General features: G+C 42.7%; 1 pseudogene; it reads left to right on the top strand.

The window, feature by feature from the left end:
* The first annotated feature begins 6271 nt into the window (after positions 1–6271).
* LOC131923953 (Ig heavy chain V region 3-6-like) lies at positions 6272–6789 on the top strand (annotated as a pseudogene).
* The last annotated feature ends 30 nt before the right edge of the window (positions 6790–6819 follow it).

Below are 6819 nucleotides of genomic sequence, written 5' to 3'. Positions count from 1 at the left end.
CAAATGCTTCTAGTTTCTGGTCCTCACACCTTATAAACCTTTCTGCTTTCTACCACCACTCCCTGGGATTAAAGGCTGCTTTCTGGGATTAAAGGCATGAGTCACCATGCCTGGCTATTTCCAATGCGGCCTTGAACTCACAGAGATCCAGAGGGATTTCTGTCTCTGGAATGCTAGGATTAAAGGCGTGTGTGCCACCGTTTTCTAGCCTCTGTATCTAGTGGCTGTCTGTTCTCTGACCCCAGATAAGTTTATTAAGGTACACAATATTTTGGGGAACACAATACCACCACAGCTGTGAGTACCAGGATCACATGCTGAGGAAGCATGGAACCAGCCATTAGTTTTAAAAACAAATGAAGTTGGGGGTGAGGGGGTATTTGATTTCCTTAATTACTGAAAGGCATGCCATATGTTCCAGAAAAAGCTGGGAGAATCCAGGCCCAGGTGTATTGTGATACCATGACTAACAAGTTGACAAGTGCATTCTGGGTAAGATATGCTCAGAATATTTGTTTTAAAACAGTATTATTGGATATACTATCAACAATGCCAAATTTCACCATCAGCTCAATTGTATCTTGCCTTGCCTCTGTGCCTTGCTTCCAATACTGACAGTCCTTTTGCATAAGGAATTGTTAAACAGTGAGTAGATTTTCCTTCATGGTTTAGAGAGTTTCCCCCACTGCTGAGATTCAGAAGACAGCCTGTCTGTTCCTCAGAACTCTGACATACCCATGGATGAACCTAGATTGACCAAGGGTGCAAGAGGCAGATGCTCATCCTATCTGCCTCAAAGATGCAGCGCCTCCTATGGTGATAGGATGATGACCTTCTGGACAATGTGCTGTGGTGATGTATTGTGTCCCTCAATATACTGTGTCCCCCAATAAAACTTGCCTGGAGATCAGAGGAAAAAGCTAGCCACGATATAGAAGTCAGGCAATGGTAGCACATGCTTTTAATCCTACCACTTGGAGGCAGGGATCTGTCTGGATCTCTGTGAGTTCAAGGCCACACGGGGAACAGAACCAGGCATTGTGATACACACCTTTAATCCCAGCACCATCCATAGAGCTCTGGAGGTCTGTACAGACAGGATGTGACAGAGCTGGGCAGGAAGAGGAAGTGATGTTGTTGGGCTGAGAGAGCAAATGGGAGAAGAGAATAGAAAGGCATATAGGTGTGGATAGACAGGAAGTAGTTCATCTTTGGAAGCTGCAGAGTTGGTGAGTTGAGGTTAGCTGTGGCTTTCCCTATTTCCCTGGTCTCTCAGGTTTTCACGCCTATATCTGGCTTCGTGTTTTTTAATTTAATAAGACCATTTAGAAATTCGTCTACAATGTGCACCTTCCCTCTGCAATGAATGATGCTCATGTCTAACTCTGAGTTCAAACTGAAGAGGCCTGATAGTCTACCACACCTGTGCTGCATGCAACAGCTTACCTCCTTAGACTGCAGAGGTTGCATTGTTCACTACTGACTTATATGGCACTGTCCTTCCTTTAGTTAATTAATTACACAAATGTTACCATGTAATCCTTCCAGTACAACCAAGGAATAATTGAAAGAATACAAAATAGTAGAAAAATATGGGCAATATGGGTCTCAAGAGTTGCTAGAAATTTCACTTGATTGTCTAAACACAGGAAAGTTCACTCTTTTCACAGTTTCTTAGTGCCTTTGTTTTCCTACATTCTCCATAAAGTCCCATGCATACATCAGTAAAAGGTGCATACAGAAGTCCTTTGGATAAAACTGATTCATGGTATTTTTTTGTTTTTGTTTGTTTTTTTGTGTAGCTTTGCGCCTTTCCTGGGACTCACTTGGTAGCCCAGGCTGGCCTCGAACTCACAGAGATCCGCCTGGCTCTGCCTCCCGAGTACTGGGATTAAAGGCGTGCGCCACCACCGCCCGGCTCTGATTCATGGTATTTTAATGACACATCAGTAAATAGTATCATTTTCCATGAACAGGACACAGCTGCCATTGTGGACAAGGATGGGAACTTCCATAGTTAAGGAGCTAGAGCAGTGTGAAGATGGGGGAATTACTGTGAGTGTTGGTTTCTCCCTCTTGCAGAGAACCTCCTTTCTCTTTCCTTATTTTAACATTCAGTCATTTCTCTTGTATGAGGGAGGAGCTCATAAGCATCACGGTAAGTGATGGAAGTATAAACAGGAGGGTTGTAAAATCTACCACAGCAGGCTTTCTATAATTAAACACATCACCCAGAGGTTAAGAGTTTACCCCTGTGGTGTTAAGGCAATGCAAAGGAGCCCACTGAGAGATTTCAGTGCAGCTGCCTGGGAAAGGACCCATTCCCAAGTTCCCCACTCTGTCAGAATTCTACTGACTGACGTTTTTAAAGGATCAGACTATGATCAGTCAGGTTCCAATCCCAACCTCAATCACTGTGACCTTCCTCACTCTGCTTCCCTGCTGCTCTGACCCTCAGAGGGAACAAGCAGCAGCACAAAAAGCTCCAGCAGACAATCCTGAGCTGACAGTTTTGTTAATGGATCACGTACCCAAAAGACAGAGAGAGCATCCCAAGCATGTAGAGTGTGAAACACATAAAGGGGGTCTTTCCTGATTTGTTGGCACAACCTATGCAGTAATCTCCTAAGATTTTGAAAGGCCAAGAATTAATTCATTCTATCGACAGACAGCAGTGGTGCTTTGAGAAACTTCATAGGTTCTTCAAGGGATGGAAACACAACCATTACACAAATGGCTAGTAAACTCTTCTTACAGTTTTCAACATCTTTTTTGTTTTGTTTTGTTTTTGGAGACAGGGTTTCTCTGTGTAGTTTAGGTGCCTGTCCTGGATCTGACTCTGTAGACCAGGCTGGCCTAGAACTCACAGAGATCCACCTGGCTCTGCCTCCTGAGTGCTGGGAATAAAGGCGTGAGCCACCACCACCCAGCTAGTTTTCATCATCTTGATCCATCAGTGAATTGCAAATTAAAAAAAAAAATTAGATTTCATCTTATCCCTGTAAGAATGTCATTTATTAAGGAAATAAATGATACCAAATGTTGATGATTATTTGGAGAAAGGGTAATCACAATGCATGGTTGGCGAGAGTGTGAACTGTTGCTGTCCCTATGAAATTTTGTCTGAATTTCTTCCAAAAGCTAAAAATAGAAATGTTATGTGACCTAGCTACATCACTCCTGGGCAGACACCAAAGGACTCACTACTGCAAAGATACCAGATCTTTTGTATTCAGCCTTGCCTTCTTCACTGCATCTAAGAGCTGGAATCAGCCTAGAGGCCCATCAGCTGATGAATGGACAATAAAGGGATGATTGAAGCCTGTCTTCTCTACTATTGAGAAACCTAACTGACTCCATTACAGAGGCAAGAGCCATTATGCTGTTTTTTTAAAATAAATTTTTATTTACTGTGAGAGTTGGGTTGTTCTCCGTTTCCTAGAAACTGACTTTCCCCAACTCATGACTTTGATTTGTTTGTGAGAATACCTTAACCCTTCCTGACCCTCCCTTAACCCATCTAATCAAATGGTGGGTGGCCACTTGATGTCCTTTTCAGGTTTTTTGTTTTTCCTTATTGCCCCATTGTCTCCCTTCTGTTAAACTACAAATAATTTTACTCCTCAAAGGGGCCCAAGGGATGTATTTGGGGCTGCTCTCCTTAACCTTAGGAGGCAGTCACTGATGTGCTCTTGGGCCCACGCCAATGAAAATCAAGCTTGCTTCAAGTTTGTATGAAATTGTGGGTGTGGTCTTATTCTTGCTATTGGAATTAACACTATCTGTATAAGTACTCAGGATAATGTTCCTTCTTATTAAACTTCTTAGCTCACTCATGGTATATCCAACAATAATACAGGGTAGTCAATTATATTTCTAACAAAACAGTAGGTATAATATTTCTATTGCTGATGAAAGTGATGATCCCTAGTCTGTGATCAGAAATGTTGTATGCCTTTAAGTGATACAATCTCCATCAACTCCTGTACTTATTCATGTGCCTTCTGTTAAAAAAATGAATTACGCAGGGCCAGAATTGAAAACTTGGATTCACATGAGAGATCCATGTGGGATTGGGGTGGAGGGGATAGATCTCCTGTAGGAAAACAAAATAGTTTAGATAGTTGTAAATGCATGGGGGACAACTAGAAGGGAGGATCAAAGGGGAGGGTGAGGAAAAGGGGAGCAACAGAGAAAATAAGGGGAAAGAGAGCTAAACTTAGGGCCATTTGAGGGGTAGTAGGGAAACCTAACACAGTAGATGATTCCAAAGTAGAAATGTAACTCCATCATAAGCTACAACTCCTTGGATTTATGATGGTATCCAACCTCAAGGTATGCTAGGTCAATGGTGGAAAGAAGCTTGTAGGAGTAACTAACAATATATGAGTTGACATATGGCCCATACAAGAAATAGAATCCATACTCTACTTGGTTGACCAAGATTCTCAGAAGAGACAGTCCAAGAACCTATGGTAAAAATAAATGTTATTGTTCTATAAAAAGAAGATTCCAAAAATTTACTCACAATGATATTCTGCTACACTCAAAGATCAGTGCCTTACTCAGCCATCATCAGAAAAGCTTCCTTCTGCAGCAGTTGGAGACACATACAGAGACCCACAGCCAGACCATATTCTGAGAATGAGAGACCTTGGAAAACTCATCACTATCTGAGAAGTCATCATCAAATATCTCCCCTCAAGGCTCATGTAACAATGATAAAGAGGAGAAAAAGATAAGAGAGCCAGAGGGGATAGATGCACCAGGGAAATAAGGTCTATACATCAACAGGATAGTTGCAATACAAATTCAGAGAGACTGAGATACAAGCACAGAGCCCGTTGAGTCTGCACCAGATGGGGTCCTAGAGCTGAAAGAAGTGGACACAAGCACCCACCCCTAACCCTAATCTATCTCCAATTGATAACCACCTGCATATGACAAATTAGTTTTGTCTAAGGGAGTCTCAATGAGGAAACCAACTTCATCTACAGCAAGTAGATGGTCATCAGATATCAAATTCAAATACAATTTTGGAGGTTCCTTGTCTCGTACCATCACATGGCTTCTGTTGTTTTTCTCAATTATTTATTTATCTCTTACTCTACACTACATTTTCTTTACATATATAGCATGTCTTCTAATTTTGAGTGTTTATGTGATCCCAGTGTGTTTACATCAGGAGGTCTCTGCATCTACACCTGTCTCTTCCACCTTTTCTTGGGTTCTTTTCCTTCTGTTTCTTTGTTTTGTTCTGTTCCAATCTGTTAGTTTTTGTTTTATATCATTTTATTTTCTTATTATTCATTAGAAGCTTGCTTGTTTTCTAAAGAGAGATAGCAAGATGGTGTATATGGATGGGAAAGGAGGCAGAGGTCTTCAGAGTTAAAGGTGGAGGAGAAACTATAATCAGGATATATTATATGAGAAAAAAAAAGACTTGCCCATAGGTAAAAATGACTAGGAGATGAGAAAAGAGGGAGGGACTCATATTGTGCCCAAACACTGACACATGTTACAAACTCCAAGAGGAGTCTCAGTCTGTAAAGAGACCCAAGGCAGGAGAACGTCCTCTCTAACTTAATCCTTAGTCTCTATGGTTGGGCTATCAAATACCTGCTCCTATGATACTGTCAATGTCTAACCCCGGTAGGCTGTGAGTCAGGACAGTATAAAGACTGAATGAGGTCCCTGAGCAAGGTTTATGGTGTACAGGGTCCCCAGCTCCTTCTCTCAGCAAGTGTTTCTTCTACATTCCATAGCCTGGATGGAGTAAGAAGTAGGTGTGGACCCTGTGCAACAACAATATGACAGTGTGGTAATTTTCAAGGAAAGATTGAAACCCATCTCATGGGTGGAAAAAGAAGAAAAGCGGGAGTGTGTGGCCTAACTAATCAGAAAGACAGTGCTCAGAAACTTAGTGTGAAAAGTTTGATCTGAGATTGCAAAAGAACAGCATAAGAATGGAGGCGGGGAGGTTGGACTAGGAAGTACAGATTGATCATGCCAAGGTGTGTTTCCTGTGATCCCTGTAGTCCTCATGCTCTCTTACTCCAGACTCACACTACAGGAAGTCAGACACAGTGATGGTCACAGTGTAACAGACAAATGGAGTAATATCTACCCTCCCCATTTATAAAGACAAGGCTGACTCCCCATATGCAAATACACCTTCTAGCTCTAAGTTAAATCCCCTCCTGGACTGTGGGAGCTCACATCTCTCTCACAGGAGGCTGACCTCTGAGCAAAAGGAGGTGTAGCCTAGAAGATGACACTGTTGGGTCTTCTGTATCTGGTGACAGCCCTTCCTGGTGAGTGTTACCATTTCATACATGTGTCCATGAGGGGTTGTGACAACCTGTGATTGACAGAATTATCTCTTCTTGTCTGAAGGTATCCTGTCCCAGATAAAGCTTCAGGAGTCAGGACCTGGCCTGGTGAAGCCCTCTCAATCACTGTCCCTCACCTGCTCTGTCACTGGTTACTCCATCACCAGTGATTACGACTGGAACTGGATCAGGCAGTCCCCAGGGAAGAAGCTGGAATGGATGGGGTACATAAGTTATGGTGGTAGCACCAACTACAACCCATCCCTGCAGAGCCGCATCTCCATCACTAGAGAAACATCCAAGAACCAGTTCTTCCTGCAGCTGAACTCTGTGACCACTGAGGACACAGCCACGTATTACTGTGCAAGACACAGTGAGAAGACTTCAGCATGAGCCCAGACACAAACCTCTCTGCAGAGGAGCCTTGGACCAGCAGGGGGCGCTAAGCCATAACTAAGAACAGGAACTCTTTAAGACTTCAGATCTG

This window comes from Peromyscus eremicus, chromosome 14, assembly GCF_949786415.1.
Source record: "Peromyscus eremicus chromosome 14, PerEre_H2_v1, whole genome shotgun sequence".
In the NCBI taxonomy this organism is placed as follows: domain Eukaryota; kingdom Metazoa; phylum Chordata; class Mammalia; order Rodentia; family Cricetidae; genus Peromyscus; species Peromyscus eremicus.
Note: the sequence above shows the minus strand (reverse complement) of the source record. Positions and strands in the feature narration are given on the sequence as shown.